We start from the raw sequence: 20,765 nt of genomic DNA, 5'->3' as shown, positions 1-20,765 counted from the left end.
TTTCAAATACTAATATTATTTATTTTAATTTCATTCCTCTAAACTTGTTAAATGTCAGTGTGTTAGCTTCCCATCACTGGGACAAAAATATGTAGTATAAACAAATTCAATTCAGACATTTATTTTGGCTCATAGTTTCTGCTGTTTTAGCCCTTGGAGGGTTGGTCCCATTGTTCAGGATCTGTGATGAGGCAGAACACCATGATATTAAGGACCCAGCCTTTAGCACCTGGGTGTCTATACTAGTTTTCAGATCAAAACCATAACAACAAGAGAACCAAGGTTTTCATGAGTATACAATCATTAATTTAAGAAAAAATATACAGAATTGTTGGAAATACATGCAAGGTATTTTTGTATTTACATTTAGATTACTATCCATTTTAATATTTACTGATATTTGTCCAAATAAAACAAAATGATATTTTTATCTTAGAGTATCTCAAAGTCCCAGGCCCGAATGATTCTTTGAACTCAGACACTAGATAGCTGGGATTACAGGAATGTGTTGCCACACCCAGCTTGACTCTACTTGAAGTATTACAATTTTATTGGATTAGAAAGAATTAAAGATTCTTAGATTAAACATTGTCTGAGCATCATGTACTGAAAAGTTGAATGACTGATTTAAAAAGAAAACAACAGACAGAATTAGCGAGCAAAAATCAGTGCTCTTTTACGTGCAGAATTTATTGCCAAATTTGACAACACTTTGAGAGCAGTGCATTTTTGTAAAACTGACATCAGAGTTGCAAGGGAAAGGACAGCTTTATTTAAGTAGGTTATAAATGGTTCTTCAAAAACACTTTTCCTATCAGTAGTTATTAGCTCCTTAAGCTCTTGTGTGTGTGTGTGTGTGTGTGTGTGTGTGTGTGTGTGTATCAGAGTATATTAGTGTCTTGCAAAGTAAGTCCACTTCTCATAGAAAAAGTCTTGCCTGGATAACTGGCTCGGCTAGAACTTGTCTGGTACAATCTGCTGTAGTATGCATGTCACATCATACCAGCTTTACTATAGTTATCACACAAACATGCAAGCATAAACACTCCGTTGCACTGCTTCTAAACTATTCTGGGACAGAGAGAGAACACAGGGACAAAAGAGAGAGAATAAAGATAATATCAAACAATCATGTTCTTAAGAAGGTAACAAAAATAGTCTTCCTCCTTTCCTCATTGTTTTCACAACAATTACATTGAGCCAATGTTTTGGGTGCCAGGCTGTAAGAGAAAGTATCAAGCTGTAGCAAGTCTTTTCTGCCTCCTCTTTCATTCATTTAACTGATAATTTTTTTATGTTAAATTGCCAACGTTGACTTCCAGAGGTCTATCATCTACCTTTCCCTGGAAGAAAAAGTCCTTGGCGAAACTGCATAGTTAACACCCTTCAGGTGATTTCTGTGAAAGAAAAAGAGACTTCACATAAAAAAAGGCTGCAGTGTCTACTTTTATGCTCTCAAGTAGAGATATGTGAAGGACATTAAAATGCAGCTGGTGAAAACGCAGCTGTTGCCTATCTATGAACCCATGTCCCAAATTAGTAAAGATGAGCTCTTTTTGCAATTATAGAAACAGCTGCTCTGTTTATTTAGGAACACCATAGCAATAGCTTTTGTAAAACATTGTGCCATATGTTTTGTTCTGTATAGTAGGTTAAAGTGGCTAATGGTACAGAAGATATTCCATAGGTTAATTTATTGTTTAGACTCCTAAATTTTTATGAATATTTCATTTTATTTTTTAAAAATGCTTTGCTCTTACAAATACATCAGTACTGTTATACTTTCTAATATTTACATGAAATAATAGATTTTTGTGTATTTGTTTTACTTAGTGACTTATTTATTTAAGGAGGCACTATTGAGTTTATTCACTTTGCCACGTTTAAGGTTTTAAAGTTCCTAAGAAGTACATTAGCAATGTGTCACAGTGTTCTGAATTTAAAATAACTTTTACTTCCCCCTCTAATATTTATCACATTAATATGGTTTATACATTTAATTACATTCATGCTTTCACTTATATTTTGCAATTAGCTTAGAGGGCTAAATTTAGAATTGTGTTTACTTAACTAGAAATTAGTCTTTTTCTTTGGTGACTGGACGTTTGTATGTGCAAGTTTTTTTGACATTCCTATTTAAACTTTTTAATTTAGGTTGAAGTTTACAACACTTCCCTGGGTATACTGTTTCTTTTCCAGATAAATACTCCAAAAGTTCACTGATAGGCTAAAAATCAAAATGTTTCTGTTTTCTCAATATGTAATTATTAAGTATACAGCCTTTTAAGAAGATTTATTACAAATAATCACAGCTAAATAAAAGTCATTTACAAATCTAATAATTTTTTAAATTTAATACAGAATAGTATTCATGATTTTGTGATTTAGCCAAAATTTTATTCTATTGGTAAAGACTAGCACATACCTTCAGGTTTATTAATAATATATAGGTTCTCTATTTCTATCTTCGAAGAGTGACAATTAATTATGTCACAAACACTCTAAATTCTAATTCTAGAATTTAGTATCCAGTCTATTATAAATACTATGACTAAAGTTTTAATAAGGACTAAATAACACACAGAGAAAAACCAATAATAAATTCATGAATCCTGTTTCAAAGGCCTTGTGAAATAGTACTACATAAGTAAAATTATAATATTTTGTTGCAGAGATAATTTTGTGGTAAAAATAACTCACCCTTAGTATCTTTAATGAATATACAAATATGTATTAGAAGTTAAAATCTGCCATTATTTCTCTTAAATAAGAAAATTATCAGTTCAATTTAATGAACTAGTGAAATATATATCCTAATTATTTGTTTTTTCAGATACGTGTCTTTATCTGAAAATTAATTTTGACCCTCATTTGTGTTTGGTTTATAATTTATTTAGCTAATTAAATTTACTGCATCTTCATTACTTTTTGGCATATGTTGTATATGTGAATTTTAAAAACATTTTTATTAGTTCGTGTTTATGATATATGGTGACACCTTCAGCTTGCGATTTTGATACATGTATCTATCACACTTGAGTATTTCTACTCTCCATATTTCTCTGCTCTCTCCTTTCCTTCATTTCCCAAGCCCTTTCCCTCTCTAGAGTGTCTATCTCCTTGTCTCAAAACGTATCTCTTTATTTTGTTCTGTAAGTTATTTATGTTCTCATTTTCTCATATTATGGAATAATTTTGTGATTGGTTTTCAGTTAGACATATGGTCTCAAGATTCATTCATATTCTTGTAAATAAGTGAAATTTGACTTTTTTATGTAAGTAGTACTCCATTGTGCATGTAAGTCACATTTTTCTTTTGAAGATCTCAAAATAAACCCTAAAATTAAAAATTCTATATATGTACATTTTGCAATGACATTATACTGTCTATTTACTGTACTTATTCAGTACATATTAAAATCAAATGCTCTGGCCCCTCCAGTTTGGTTCTTTGCTTCAAAATTGCTTTAACATTCACAGTTTAATAAGAATAGGTTCAAGAAAATTTCATATGAACCAAGGAGTGTTTTTTTCTGTTTGTATAAAAAATTGTTCTGGATTTAAACAAGGATTACATTGAATTTCTAGTCCCAAAATAATATGAAAGGATGTTCAGCATTATGAAGCATCAATAAAATGGAACTCAAAAGCATTGTGTAATGCCATCTCGCACACATTAGGACTGTTATTGCAAAACAGAGAATAGAAACAGGACAAGAGCCACTGAGGATGTAGAAAGAAAATCTTACACACTGTTGATCGGAAGCTAAATTTGTACAGCCATAATGGACAATAGTACTATCTTTCCTCCTCAAAAAAATTCAAAACATATATCTACCATATAATCCAGCAATCTCCTCTCTGTATATATATATATGGAATTTATAGCAGTATGTCTGAAAGATATCTGCCCTTCCACAATCAATGAGTATTATTCATAACACTGAATATTTATAAACACCAAAAAGTTCTTCAAACATATATAGAAAAGCCAGGCGTGGTGACTCACGCCTGTAATCACAGCACTTGGGAGGCTGAAGTTGGAGGATCGTTGTGAGTTCGAGACCAGCCTGGGCTACAAAGTGAGCTCAAAGCCAGCAGGTACTGCATAGAGATACCCCGTCTCAAAAAAGACAAAAATAAATAAATAAATAGAAAAACAAAATATGATATATACTCATGATAGGACACTACTTATTCTTTACACTTTTTTTTTCTTTTTTCTTTTTATTGGTACCGGGGATCGAACTCACGACCGCCTTCTTGCAAGGCAGGTGCTTATGCCGCTGAGCTAAATCCCCAGCCCCACTATTTATTCTTTAAAAACAAGAAAATTCTATCATATGAAATAACATTATTGAATCTGGAAGACACTATGTTAAATTACATGATTGTCACAAAGAGTGAAAAATTACATTTTAATGAGTCATCTAAAATAAAATTATCAAAGTAAACAATTAAACATTTCTTATCAAGGAATTGGGAAAAGAAGACATGGGAAATATTGCTCAGTACATATGAAATTACATGTGTTTAAAATGTGAGTTCTGATATATATTGTACCACATAGTGCATTCTCTTAACAAGAATGATATAAAGTTTATTAAGGATAAATATGATATAAATATTCCTACCACAGAAATGAAGAAAAATCAAAACCTAATACAAGGACACTTAGAAATGATGGGTACTTTAAATAGATTATGGTGATACTAACATGAATGTATGTATATATATATCAAAATTTGCAGAACTGTATATAATATTTATGAGAACTTTTTGTGTACCAGTCAAACTTCAATAAAACTGGAAAAAAGACTAAAATTGAACAGAAATTTCATTGACATGAATAGTCTTAAAGGGACAAAAAAGTATTTGAATTATGAAATGATTCATGTTTTTGGGCACAATAACTGTGACTATTGAGGAAAATACTAATATCACAATTCAGAACAGGAGTGTACAAGTTTTTCTCAAGATTTTCCTAAAAGTTTGCTTCAAAATATAAATGAGATGACATTGTTTTTGCTGAAAATGAAGCAAAATACTTGTGTGTTCTGAAAAATAGAAACACCATACATTGATAAGTAAAATATAATTATAATATGGTCAAAATTCATAACATGAATTCCACAATTTTCTATTTTTTTATATTTTATTTAAAGAGAAAAAAGCAAAACAGAAAAAGGCTAGAAATAATGCTGAATCTCAAAAAAACCAGTAAGGAATTATTATTTGAAAAATTACATACTGTCCTCTTAGAAATAATTATTCAACTTACAAAATTAAAGCTTAAAAAGTCGACATTTAACCAGTGAGAATGCAAACAGTTCTGCTCAACAATCCAACAAAGACCTAGTAATATGATTACCAGTCTTACACACTTCAACATACATGCAGTTATATCCATTAGAGCACTTTCTTTTCTTCCCTTTTTTATAATAGCAATTGCATATTTTGAGTTTTATTACTCCTACATTTCTTGTTAGTTTTCACACTAGAGACACAATGTGACTTTTATAAATATGATTCTTATGTATTTCACTAATGAGAATAGTCTCAAGTTTTCTCAATTTACCTATGAAGACATCAAGATCATCATTTTTTATAGCCGAGTAATATTCCATTGTATAAAAATATCACATTCTTCATCCACTCTGTGGTTAATGGGCATCTTGGTCATTTCCAAGACTTAGCTATTACAAATTGTGCTGCTATGAACACGGGGCCACATATATCACTGTGATATGACCTGTTGAATTTTTCTGGGAAAATACACAGGAAGAGAATAGCTTGGTTGAATGGAACTTCTAATCCTAGTCTTCTGAGAATTCTCCATACTGCTTTCCATAATGGCTGCAACAGTCTACACTCCCACCAACAGTGCAGAAGTGTTCATTTTTCCCCGCAGCCTCGCCAACATTTCTTATCAGTTGATTGTTTGATGGTAGCTATTCTTTCTGGAGTGAGATGAAATGCCAATGCTGTTTTATTTTGCATTGCTCAAATGACCAGTGATGGTGAAAATTTCTTCATGTATTTATTTGCAATTTGTATATCTTCATCTGAGAAATGTGTGTTCATCTGGGATGCCCATTTTGGAGAGGGTCTTTGAATTTGGGGGCCTTGATGTTTTTCAGTCCTTTATATGTTCTGGATATAGGTCCTTTGTCTGGGGGTTGTTGGCCACAATTCTTTCTCATTCTGTGGGTTTTCTTTTAACTCTTTTGGTGATTTCTTTTGAAATGCAAATCTTTTCAATAATATGAGATCCCAGTTGTTGATTCTTTGAAGTGCTTCCAGTGCAGTTTGTGTTTTGTTCATGAATTCTCTGCCTATCCCTATGTCTCCAAGACTTCTACCTAATTTGTCTTCCAGTACATTTAGTGTTTCTGTTTTAATATTTATGTTTTTTGATCCATTTAGGCTTTCATTTTGTGCATGATGATTGGCATATGTCTACTTTCAGTCATTAGCAAATGGAGAGCCAATTTTTCCAACATCGTTTATGAAAGAGGCTATCTTCTTCCAGTGAACATGGTTATCCCCTTTGTCAAATATCAGGTGGCTGAGTGTGTTTGTAGTTGTGTTGCATCTTCTAATCTGTTCCATTGATCTTCAGGTCTATTTCTTTGTCAGTATTTTGCTCATTTTATCGCTGTGGCTTTGTAGTATAGTTTCAAGTGAGGAATTGAGATTTCTCTTGCCTTGCCTTTATTGCCCAGAATTATATTCGCTATTCTAGCTTTCTTCTGTTTCCAAATGAGTTTTAGGTGAGTTTGCTCTAGATCTTTGAGCTACATTAATGGTATTTTGATTAGGATTGCATTAAATCTCTGTAACAGTTTTTGGGAGTATGGGCATTTTCACAATGTTTGTTATTCCTAGTCAAGAACAAGGAATATCCTTCCATTTTCTAATATCCTTTTCAATCTCCTTTTATAAACATAGCATATATGTCTTTTACATTCTTAGGTTGATTCCTAAGTATTTTATTTTTTAGATACTATTTTGAAGGGCAATATTTCAACAAATTCTGTCTGGGTGAGTTTTTTGTTTGTGTACAGGAATGCTATTGATTTTTGAGCACTGAATTTTTATCCAGCTACACTGCATATTTGTTATTACCTCTAGTAGTCTTTTAATGGAGTTTTATGGTTTTTCTATATAGAGTATCATTTCATCTGTAAATAGTGATTGTTTAACTTCTTCCTTTCCTATCTTCATTCCTTTTATTTCTCTCTCTTGCCTGATTGCCCTGGCTAGTATTTCCGGAACTATAATAAATAGGAGTGGTGATAGTGGACATGCTTGTCTTGTTCTTGATTTTACAGTGAATGTTTTCAGCTTTTGTCCACTTAGTATAATGTTGGCTGTTGGTTTGGCATAGATGGCCTTTATAAGGTAGGGGTAGACACCATGTATCCTGAGTTTATGAAGGGTTTTTAATCATGAACATGTGTTGGATTTTATCAAAAGCTTTTTCTTCATCTATTGAGATGATCATGTAGTTTTTGTTTTTGGTTCTCTAGATATGGTGTATTGCATTTATTGATTTGTATATATTAAACCATCCCTGCATTCCTGGAATGAATCCCACTTGGTCATGATGTATAATCTTCTTGATGATTTGCTGCATTCTATTTGCCAATATCTAGTGAGGATTTTTGCATTAATGTTAATTAGTGAGATTGGCCTATAGTTCTCCTTTTTGGTTGGGTCTTTCTCTCATTTTGTTATCAGAGTAATATTTGCCTCCAGGAATGATTTAGGGAGGATTGCTTCCTTTTTCATTTTACTGAAGAGTGTAAGGAGTATTGACTTCAGACCTTCTCTAAATTTCTTGTAGAATTCAGCCATGAATCCATCAGGACCTGCACTTTTCTTTGTTGGTAAGTTTTTAATTATGTTTTCAACTTCAATAGCTGGTACTGGGTTATCCAAAATTGCTATATCTTCTTGGTTGAGCTTTGGTAGTTCATATTTTTCTAAAAATCTTTCCATTTCCTCTGTGTTTTCCAGTCTATATAGAGATTTTAAAAGTAGGTATTCGTGATCTTTTGAATTTCCATGGGATCTGTAGCAATGTCCCCCTTTTCAGTCCTTAATGCATGAATTTGTGTTTTTCCTTTCATTTTCTTTATAAGGTTAACTAGAGGTTTGTCAATTTTTTTTCTCAAAAAATATGATTTTTAATTCATTAATTCTGTGTTTTTAGTTCAATTGCTTTGATTTCTGCTCTAATCTTTCCAGTTTCCTCTCTTCTATGAGTTTTGGGTTTAACTTGCTTTCCTTTTTCTAGAAGCTTGAGATGAAGCGTTAGGTTATTTGTGCTCATTCTATTTTCTTGATATGACAATTTATTGCTATATATTTCCCTCTTAAGATAGCTTTCCTTGCATCCCCCAGATATCAGTATGTTGCCTCCACATTTTAATTGAACTGTAGGTATTGTTTTATTTCTTCTTTAATTTCATCTGTAGTCCACTTGTTGTTCAGAAGGTTGTATTTTAATTTGCATGTATTTATGCAGGTTTTGCAATTTCTTTTGCTATTAATTTCCAATTTCTTTGCGCTATGGTCAGATATTATGTATGGGACAATTTCAATACCTTTGCATTTAATTAAGAAAGTTTTATGGGGTAATATATGGTCTATTTTGGCGAATGTTCCATGCACACCTGAGAAGAATGTGTATGATTGGGTGGAACACCATGTACACATCTACTAAATCTAATTGCTCACAGGTATTATTCCATTCTATTATTTTTTTGCTGACTTTTTGTCTAGTTGATCTATCTCTTGTGGCAATGGGGTGTTAAGGACCCCTGTTATAATTGTGTTCTTGTGTATTTGGTTTTTCATGTCCATTAGTATTTGTCTTATATATTTGGCTGCTCGTGTATTTGGTGCATATATATATATTTAATTTTTTAATTTTTTTATTTTAAAGATATTATGACAAAACAAGTCATAACAGAACAGATAAGAACGGAACAATGTAAGTAACACAGTATTTCACCAGAAGAAAACTCAAAATTAACAGTAATTACCACGATGTCTGTTTCTTTGAAATAGTTGAGTATAACTTCATATACAACAATATCAACAAAATAGTATAAAAAACATTCAAGAGAATGAAATTATTACAGGGCTTTCAGAACCAAATAAGAGAAAACAAACAATGACTACTATGTTATTTCATTTTTCATAGGAAATTTGTTTATACTTTCACACGTAATACAATCCAATATATTTATAATTGTTAGTTCTTCCTCTTGAATCTTTCCACTTACAGTTATGTAGTGACTTTCTTTAACTCTTTTAATCATTTTACGTTTGACATTCATGTTGTCTGCAAATAGAATGATTACCCTTGCTTTTTCCTGGGTTCCTGTTTCATGGAATACTATTTTCCATCCTTTGACGTTTAATCTATGAGTTTCCTTTGGATCAGATACGTTTCTTGTCTACAGTATATTGTGGGATCATGTTTCATGATCCATTCTGTCAACCTATTGCTTTTGATAGGTGAATTAAGACACTTTACATTTATGGAATCACTGATATGTACTGGCTTGACTTTTCCAAGTTATGTTCTAGTTCTTTGTTTTCTACTTTTCCCCCTTATTTAATTGCTTGTCTTACATGGTGGTTTCTTTCTGTTGTTCTGGGTATTGTGATCATTTTTAGCTCTATCTAGTATGTCTTCAATACTCTGTGTAGGGTTCGTTTGGTGGACATGAATTTCTTCTGTTGTTCTTTGTCATGAAAGTATCTTGTTTTCCATTAAATTTGAATAAAAGTTTTTATGGATATATCAGTCTGTGTTGAAAATTGTTTTCTTTTGGGGCTTAAAGTATCTCACACCAAGCTCGTCTTTACTTGAGGGTTTGTGCTGAAAAGTCTGCTATTATTCTAATGGACTTTCCTTCGTAGGTGAGTTCTGTCTTTTCTCTGAGTTCCACATTTTTAACAAATATTTTATAGCAGATTATGAACATGAATTCATCTTACATAAATGAAATGTTGAATATGTTGGAAAACTTTCTTTTTACAGTTTCTTGTACTTGAAAGCTAATAATAATAGAAGTATTTACTTGATATTGTAATTTAAAACAGTTGAAGAGACAGAAATACTGTAGAATAAAATACTCAAAATCATGTGGAAAATATTATTTCCTCCTATATCATGACCTGTAAAAAAGGTGTGGCTTTACTGAGCATTTATTAAGAAGACTGATAGAAAATCTTTCTCTAATAATCACATTTGTATTTAATAATTAACAACTAATCTCACCTATAGTAGTAGATTGCTAAATATCTCTTTCTAAAGTGATTTTGTAAATTGCTTTTTCAAACAACAGTAACTATCTTATATGTAATTTAAGAAAATGAAGAATGTTAATATTTTTATTAGTCATGACTGCCATTTATCTTCCTTTTTTGAAAAACATAAACTACCTTTCCTATATGTTTTCAATATCTACAAATGAAAATCAATTTTTTATTTCTTGTCATTGTACAACACAATGCACTCATTTATAAGCTGTACTTTGTGTGAAGAGTGGTATTTGGTTAACTAAAAAGCCCAAAGTTGCATTACTTTCACATATGAAAAGATATTCTTTAAAATAATGATTTTGTTTTTCTCTCTTGATGATTGGGTAACATTACATTGAATTAGAACTGAACTTAAAGAGATGACTGCTTTCAAAATTAGGGTTTGAAACATGAACACCACTTCATTATTTAAGATGTAATAAAACATAATAATGGTGCTAATATGAACATTCTATCCTAAATCTATCTAATATTCCCTTTGGGAATATGAATAATTATTTCAAAGATACATGGATAGAGAGATTTATTCCATTTATAGGAAGAGGTAATCCATTTATACTATATATAGAGAAAAGGAATCCACTTAGTGAATGCATCTAGCTGAAAATAGAATGTTCTATTAATTTTATGACAAGATTATGAGACAAACTTTTTCCTGTACTTATGTTTCCGAAGGAAGGAATAAGAATGAATGTTTATATGAATGTTTATAATGGTTCATGTTTTAAGTATGCATCAAATTTATTTGGAAGCATACAGATCTTAAAATTTATTTAGAGAAGTATTACCAAGAAATCAATCACTACAAAAAAGACCTATGTTTGTTAAATTCACTGTGCCCTACTAATGTGTTAAATAAAAGTACTGACTGCTGAGTAAAGCAGCAGTGCTACAGTAGTGCATAGAGGTGGATATTAGAATTGAATTATTCATATGGTATAATTGGTTTTCTCTACTAAGAAAACACAAATTTTGGAAACTTTAAATAAAAGATTTTTGGAAGCTAGTGTCTCATAATCAGTGTATTTAGAGGTGCTAGCATCTGCCATATGTGTGTAGTAAGAATATGTAATAGCTTACATGAATCTACTTCATTGTTCTTGGACTCTAAGTGGAAATGTTCATTTATTCATTATTGATTTTCTACATTAATGCAAGGTAGTATTAACCAAATGTGAAGTGTCACCCAAATTACAATGTACTTGGCTCTGGAAAAGACTTTTATTCTTTTACGTAAAAACAGATTCAGTCAATTCTCATCTATGTAGCACTTAAAATAAGCTCATACAGAAACAGAACTCAATAAATATTCTGCATTTTTTTGCCTTTTCTTTGGTTCAGAAGCTTTACTTCCTATCCAGAGCGAGAGAATTTCATCACATGGAGAGATTACCATTTATACAAGTCTCTCATGTGTTCTATCTTTGTCAAGTGTTTATCAAGCCTTACTTGTATCATTATGAATAAGAGGAATAACCTCCCTGTGGACTCTTTAACTCTACTTTCTCTCAGATCAGATTACTGATGTGAAATTAGGATGCACAGTAGATTTTTACAATTCCTTAGTTCTGGGGCCAGATAAAAACAATTTTAAATCTTAAGACTCACAAGTTAGGTCAGTGTTTGTAGTCTGTGGCTATGAATTCTCATAATGTGGATAAAATTGCATTAGGTCCTAAAGTTGTGAAAAATTTGGATAGTTAATTTACTTATAAATATGAATCTCACGGGCCAGGAGTTTAGATCAGTGGCATAAGCACCTGCTTGGCAAACGCAAGGTCCTGAGTTCAATCCCCAGTACCAAAATAAACAAATAAATAAATAAAATAATGTGAATCTCAGTGACTTGAAAACAATTGTCATCCAAGAAATGTTTTCTATTTTTATTATTATTCATGTTCAAATACTCATGCTAACTTTAGCTTTCAAATTATATCAAACTGAAAATTCCAACCAAAGTAGTACACCAAAATATTAACAAAAATTTTAATTGAAGTATTATTATGCATTTCACCATAAAGTTTATCTATTTTTCAGCATGCACTATATTCTGTAGAATATACTTATAACCACATGCAGACAAATTAACTAAAATATTCCAAAGCCAGAATACAGTACAATTAAGTTTTAAAAGTGAAGAAAAGATACCATTACATATTCACTTCATTGCCTAGAAACTTAGGGCCATTGGATTGCTAAAGATTCAGTTTTACATCACAAATGTGATATATGCACTCAAATTGAAGTCCAAATGAATAGGAAAGCTTTCATAAAATTTTTACTTATAGGGGTGATTCTTTTATTTTTTACTAAATGTATTAAAAGTAGTAACATTAGATATTGCCTTTTAATATATTAAGTGTAAAGTACATTACTATTAATTATAAGAACTATCTTTTTATGTTTTATATGGTTTCCTACATGTAAAAGCCAAATCATATCTCACTGTATATATACACTAACCTATCAAATGACATTTAAATTGATTATAATACCTTACTTTTGTAACCAGTGTTGCAATGGACACAAGATCAATGATATCTTTTAGAAATACTGACTTTCAGTCTTTTGGATAAATATCAGATATGATAAAAATAAAGTGAATATTTAAATTAAAAATATATTATTTAAAAAAAAAGTCATTTGTTCCAGTTCCCCAGAAAATAATCCTCTCACTTCAAACACATTTATTCCACCATCCTTGGCACTATCTGAAGCAATTCTGGAAGTTCTTTTTTGTACCTTTAAGAAGTTTGATGAAAACAATCTGTGAATGTTATCACTGAGTCTCATATAATAGAAGGCACACATCTAAAAGCATCACGGTATGTCCTCATCCACTATGTTCACTGGATCTGTTGTTATGTGAATTTTATGCTTACCCAAAAGCTAAATGACCTGGAATAACCATGAGGGGTAAATGTTTTGAAACAATTCAGGACATCAAGTTGGTCATACAATGTGACTAAACACAGAAGAGAACTTCCATAATTGATTCAGAAAATATCAAAAATTATGGGTTAATTTGAAGTAAGGGCAAGTATTCTGCAGAACTTAATGGCAATGGGACATTTACTGTCATATTTTTTTTTAAATTTCAACATTCATTATACTTTTCTTTTCCCATTGAGTACATGAAGGAGATGTGGGGATGCACAGTCAAATGATTATTATGTCTTAAATTTATTTTTACCGATCTTCACTTTGTTTTTAAAAATCATGTCAATGTTTTAAGCTTGCATTATTAATGTGCAATGGTTGCATTTTTCCACATCTTCACAAACAATTATTAATCATTATGGGGTGGGGTGCTTTTGTTCATGTACTACTTTAAGTTTTAGCAAAAGTGCATTTACTTAAATTGTGCAGCATTATACGTTGCTCTACGTAAAGATCATTGCTATTGGGGTACATATCCAACTTCTCAGGTAATTATCATTTTTATACCACAGGAACCATAATATCAAATGAAACCACAATGTTAAAATAAATAAATCAGTTACACAAACTTAAATATAAGAGATAGATCTGTTGTGAATACAAGCATATCAAGAGATAGATGGAGGGAGTAGTGAAAAGGAGGAAAAGAAATTCAGATGTGTTACGTACGTGCACCAATGTCACACAAGAAATGTAAGTATTATGTACTGGAAAGATGTACTAGTTAATAACAATTGAATAAAAGAGCAATTACAATATTGTTTGTTACAGTAATACTGACCGTGATCATCATGCAGTTCAGGTGATCTCTAGAAAAGTTTTATCCTATAAATTTGAAGCTTTATGTCCTTAGAACATTATGTCCTCCATTTCCTTTTCCCAGTATTAATCAGCATTTTCTCTGCTTGTATCACCTTAGTCTTTTTAAGACTCATCATAAAAGTGAGATTGTGCATTCTTCTTTATTAATTTTATTTGCAATTTAGATAAACTTAATGATCACATTAATCATAGGGAATTTGTACTTATATATGATTTATTTTGATGCTCCTTTTTTCCCATGCTCCTCCTCTCCCTGTAACTCCTCTTCCCTTATTTACAAAAGCCTTGTTTTTGTTTTATGCTTCTCTTCTCATGTTTCTTTTCCCTACATTTTTTCCTATTCTTCCCTTCATAACTACTTTCCATTCCCATGTGAAATATTTCTTCCTATTTCACAATACCTATTATATATTTTGGTCCTTACTTACACTTTTGGTTTCTCACACCAGTGAGAGAACATCATATTTATGCATGTATGCTCCACTTGTTTCACTTACCAGTATGGTATCAAGGTGTATTCATTTAGTTAGAAATGTCTCAAGGTTATCTTTTTTCATGACTCAGTGGTACTCCATTAATCAGTTGATGGGTATTTGGGATATTTCCAAAATTTAGGTGTGCGTAGATCTGTGTGGTTTGATGCTTTTAATTCTTTTGGAAAGATACCAAGCAGAAGAATAGCTGGGTCAAATGGGACCTCTAGTTATAACTTTTAGAGGAATCTCCACGATGAATTCTACATTTGATGCACCAGTCTACATTCCTACCAACAGTGGAGAATTGTTCCTGTTTACCCACAGCCTCACCAGCATCTGTTATTGATTTCTTGATAGTAGCTACTCTTTTTGGAGTGAGAGGAAATCTTAGTGTTGTTTTAATTTGCATTTTTGAATGATCAGTGATGTTGAACATATTTTCATGTATTTATTTGCCCTTTCTACTCTTCATCTGAGAAGTATGTTTTCATGTCAGCACTCATTTTTTGGACTGAATCTTTAAATTTGAGGGGCACTATTTTTTTCTGTTCTTTATATGTTCTAGAAATTTTTCCTTTTTTTTTTTCTGAGGTGTACCTTGCAACAATTTTGTCCCACTAGTGGGTTGTCTCTTCATTCTGGTAGTAATCTATTTTTCTTGGTAATAGATTTTTAATAAAATAAGGTTCTAGTTGTTGGTTCTTTGTGATATTTCCCATACAATTGGAGTTCATTCATAAAATGATTTCCTATGTCTATGTGTTCAAGAGTTTTACTTATTTCTCTTTCAGTGGACTTAATGTTTCTGTTGTAATATTTAGAACTTTGATCAGCTATAATTTTTAGTTTAGTGCACAATGAAAGACATAGGCCTAGTTTTATTCTACAATGGAGAAAACCTGCATTACCAGCATCATTTGCTAAAGAGGTTATCTTTCTTACAGTAAAGATATTTGGCTGCTTTGTCAAAGACAGAGTGGATGACTGTGCTTGAGATTGTTTTGCATCTTCTAATTTGTTCCATTGATCCTTGGCTCTGTTTTTTAGCCAGTACTATGCTTTTTATATCATAAAAAGAATCTTGGTAGCTTAATTTCAAGTCAGGCATTCTGATACCCTTTACCTTGCCTTTGTTGTTCTGAATGGTTTTGGTCATTCTGGTTTTCTTCAGCTTCCAAATTAATTTTAGGAATGTATTATCATTGTGTGAGACATGTTAATGCTATTATATTGAGATTGCATTAAACATAACCATTTTGAAAGCATGGCCATTTTCACTATGTTGGTTGTCGCTATCCTGGAGCAAGGGATATCTTTCCACTTTCTGATATTCTCTCCAATCTCCGTTTTCATAATCCTGTAGGCTTTTTTTTTTTTGTCTTTTTCCTTTTTATCAGTACCGGGGATCGAACTCACGACTGCCTGCTTGCAAGGCAGGCGCTTATGCCGCTGAGCTAATCCCCAGCCCAATCCTGTAGTTTTTAATGTAAGGGTTTTTATTTCCTTTGTTAAATTGATTCGTAAATATTTCATTTTCTTTGATGCTACTGTGAAAGTTATTTTTCTTTAATTTTTTTCTTAGTGACTTTATTACTTGAGTACAGGAATTCAATTAATTTTTGAGTTTTGACTTAATGTATAGTGATGTAACTGAATTTGGTTAGTAAATCTAGCAGTCTTTTCTTGGAGTTTTTGGAGTCTCCTCTATAAAATATCATGTCATTTGAAAATAATGATAATTTACCTTCTTCCTTCCTATCTTTAATCTTTTTGTTTCTTTCTCTTGTCTAATTTCTCTGAGTAATATTTCTAGAAGTATATTAGATATGAGTGGTGACAATGGACATCCTTGTCTTGTTCCTAATTTTAGAGTAGAAGCTTTTAGTTTTCAGCCATTTAATGTAATATTTGCTATTGGTTTGTCATAGATAGTTTTCTTCAAATTGAGATAAATGCCACCTGTTCCAAAATTCTGCAGGAATTTTTATCATGAATGAGTGTTGGACTTTGTCAAATGCTTTTCCTGAGTCTACTAAAATGATGATGCGTTCTTTCTATGTTTGACTTATTACACTTAGCATTGTATTACTAGATGGAAATATAAGTAAAATATATTTGACATTGGTCTTGTCCATAATTAATTTTTGTTCATGACACCAATACAATAAGCAGCAAAAATAATCATAAACAAATAGGACTATGTCGAAATAAAATGTTTAATTCTGCAAGGGCAATGACACTATAAACACTATTGTCTGGGAGAAAATATTTGTGAATTATATATGAGATAACATGTTAATATCCAAAATATTTAAGAAATACACACAACAGAAAGTAAGCACAAATTCTTCAAATACAAAGACAAAGTTACATGACAGGTATTCTTTTAACAGGAGGCATACAGTCTGCCAATAGGTATACAATGAGTTATTCTAAATTACTAATCACTGGAGCAATGCAATTTAATATTATATTTATAGTGCCTCTCAAACATGTTAAGAATTTGTTTTTAAAAAGATGTCACTGAAGTTTTGGAAACATAGGAAAACTGCTTTGCAGTAGAAACATAAATTGGTAGTATCATATGGAAAACAGTATGAAGATTATACAAAGAATTAAGAAAAGCTACTTTATCAACCAATTTTCCCACTTCTGGGTTTAAGTACAAAGAATATTAAATCAGTATATTACAGAAAATTTTCAACTTTCATGTTTCTTCTGGTATTACTCCCGTTAAACAAATATAGAAGCATCTAAATATACATAAATGGGAAAATGTAAAATAAGAAGTTACATATAATATATAATACATATTATACATGTAAGTATTACATACGTAATATGTATATATTATATATGCAACTCTTTCTTTTATATTCTTTTTAAAATTCTTTTACACTCTCCCATCTATGTATATTTAGACTCTTCTATATTTGGTTAATATAAATAAGAAATTAAATATATATGAGATGATAGTAACCATAGAACGAAGTAAAATTACCAACTGTAATAAATGATTTAATGGTATACATTGTGATATATTTCAAGAAGACTGGAGAGCTTTCAGCAAATCTTTTTGAGCTGAAAATTGATGTCTATCTGTACTCCAAGTTAACTGTTTTGGTTCAAATATTCCTGTTTCCCAGTGACAAATTTGTATTTAAGCAAAAAGTTAATTGTGCTATATATATTTTGAAATACTACATTTATCTTTTTAACATCAGTCATAAAATGTTACACTACTGAGTATCAAAAGTGAAACTCCAGCTCGCCTAGTTAACAGTGATGTTAACACGGTGATTCATTATTCAAAAATGCACTTCATTTTAAAATTATCCCTCAATCAGAGCTTCTTGGTCATGGATGTTCAACTACATGTAACTCTATAAAACATCCTTTTCCCCCTCACTTTTTCATCCTTTCCAAAATTTCATCATAAGACATCTGAATTTAAACATTAAATTCAGATATGCATAATTTCATTGCATTGCTATAATTGACCAAATTTCTTATTATGAATAAAAGAAATTAAGTATTGCATTAATAAATGTCAACGTCAGACCTTTCAGTTCAAATGCATATATGGCTCCATCCTACCCATTCGTGAAGCAGTGTGGCCATATGTTTAAGTTATGAGAATATAGATTCTGGAATTAAATTTCTGGCATTAAATCTGGAGTATGTTGTAGGAATATTTTGAGCACTAATTTACAATGGTCCCTGCTTTTTCGAGATTCAGGTAAATATAATTTTTTTTTTCAATTAGTGGATGTCAACGTTGTCTGCTCAGTCCTGTTTCCCCATTGGTTCGTCATCTGCTTCAATATGTCTTTGAACATCTCAAGGCTTTGAGGGTCTTTTGAGCTAAATGGTGAACAGTTAGCCATTGTTCTTATGCTGCTACTGAACTTCTGTGATCTTTTTTATCTAATGTATCCATGTCAGGAACTCAGGTTGGCTAAAGAGTATACTGAAGAACCACAGTAGCTGATTAAGGTAAAAAGGCAAACTTGAAAGTAACAATGAAGTCTTTAATTGCTTTCTCTTATAATAGGTGAGATTAAAGTCAGAAAAATATTCTTTCTCTATATTCTATTTTCACTTATGGTTCTGGGTACTGAAAGCTCAACATGATCATTACAAACATATGAGAAATTTCACCATTTAGGGTGCTTATATTAACTTAAGAAAGCAGCTTTTACAAGCTGAATTTCATACATTAAAACTCTAAACTCCATTACTTAAGGATGTGACTGTATTTAGAGATAGGTTCCTTAAAGTGGCAAGTTAAAATAAGTTAATTACCACAGTCCCTAATCCAATCTGACTGGTGTCCTTATGAAAAGGGAAGATTAGGATGCACACAAGACACCAGGGATATACACACAGAGAGAAAAAGCTATGCAAAGACGAGACAAGGAGGGAGCCATCTGAAAACTAAAGAGAAAGGCCACAGGAGAATCCAAACTTGCCAACACTTTCTGTTGAAGTTTCAGTCCTGTTAAATGAGAAAAGAAATTTCTGTGTTATGAGCCACCTAGTCTGTGGTTTTCTGAGGTATTTTTTTCCTGGCAGACCTAGCAAACTAAAATAGCTGCCTATAGAAAATATTAGTAAATGGTTGTTTGAAATAGCACATACCTGTAATCCCAGCTATTCAGGAGGCTGTGCCCAGCCTGAGCAATGCAGTAAGACACCATCTAAGGAAAAAGGATGAGCCAGTCTGGGTAGTTTGAAAAGGGTAATTTTTAATGGTTCTGGAAGATAAAAGTCTCTGGTCATGATATAGGCATAATTTGGTTGATTCCAAACTCGCTGTTCTTTGCTAACAGATGATCACATTCTATGATTTCACATAGTTTTTCTTCTATGAATATTTTTACATGTCCTCCTAATAGAAATGTATTAGTCACAATGGATTACAACCACTCTATGGCATGTTACATCATTTTACTTAGTTATCTTTAAGTCCCTAATTTCCACCTGTAGTCACCTTCTAAAGTACATTAACATATGAATTTTGAGATAGTAAAATCCAGCTTATTACAAAGCCAAAAGATGTGTAAAGAAAATCATACATATTTGACTGCAATTCCAGAAACTGTGGGAAATTTATTGTACACCAAATCTTATGTGAGGTAAACACCCCTGCGATGAGGCATGCTCAGTTAAGACTTCATAATCTATATGATGAAACCTGAGAAGTTGCATAAACTTTCTGAACCAAGTGCTGAAAACAATATATTATTACTGTGAAAAATTCTTTTGATATTGAAACTAGTTCAAATTAGACCTGAGGTCTCCAAACACTTTTTGCAATGTGCACCGACTGTCTTGGAGATCAATGCCTAGAGAATGAAAACAGTGTACCTTCTTTTCTTCATGGTTTTCTAGTAGTATTAAGGCATTTGAGGAAGCCATTTAATTATATAATTTACTTCAAATAAAAAATTATTTAAGCATGACTTTTCATTTATATAATCTCCCATTTTCTTTGCTTTATCATCAAACATATTCATTGTGGAATGCACTTTCTTCCATAATTTTGAAAAAAAAACATTGTTTTTTGTGACTGCTAATTTTTAAATCTCTTCTGGTTATCACAATCCCTGAGTGGTTATAAATAGAACTTGGGCAATGTTGTCCAGGAGATATTTTATCAAAATATGACCTTGTATTTCAGTGATCGATGTCCATTTCCTTAGTTTTCAGTTTCATTGAAAGTGCTTAGTCCACACTTTGTAGTCAGAAGATGGGGTTTTTAGAGATAATTCTGTATCATTTCTGTTATTTATTTTAAAGACATCAACCACGTTGGGACTGTTAATCCTGATATGTTAATCTCATTGGATTAAAAAATGCCTAGCAGATTAGTAGAGCATGTCTTGGTGTGTCTGAACGGGTCATGGAGTATTCTCTTGAGTACTATCTAAGAACTTTCATCTGTTTTCTCTGGCAGAGTTCCCCTGATCTGCTACCCAGGTGACATAAACTAAGAAACTTAGCACTGCTATGTCCTTCTGTGATTAAGTATTTGTTTAGAGCCTGCTGACCATATAATGTAGTTTCCTGAAATTTTGAGTTCAATTAAACATATCTTTGTTTGATTTTTGCCAGATATTGCCTCCAGCAGGAAAGCAGACTCACACATATCCAGAAAATGCTGTCTGCCTTATTTATTCT

The sequence above is a fragment of the Cavia porcellus genome, unplaced genomic scaffold (assembly GCF_034190915.1).
Source record: "Cavia porcellus strain 051 isolate PalLab524CR breed Dunkin Hartley unplaced genomic scaffold, mCavPor4.1 scaffold_3, whole genome shotgun sequence".
Classification (NCBI taxonomy): Eukaryota; Metazoa; Chordata; class Mammalia; order Rodentia; family Caviidae; genus Cavia; species Cavia porcellus.
This window is presented reverse-complemented; position numbering follows the sequence as displayed.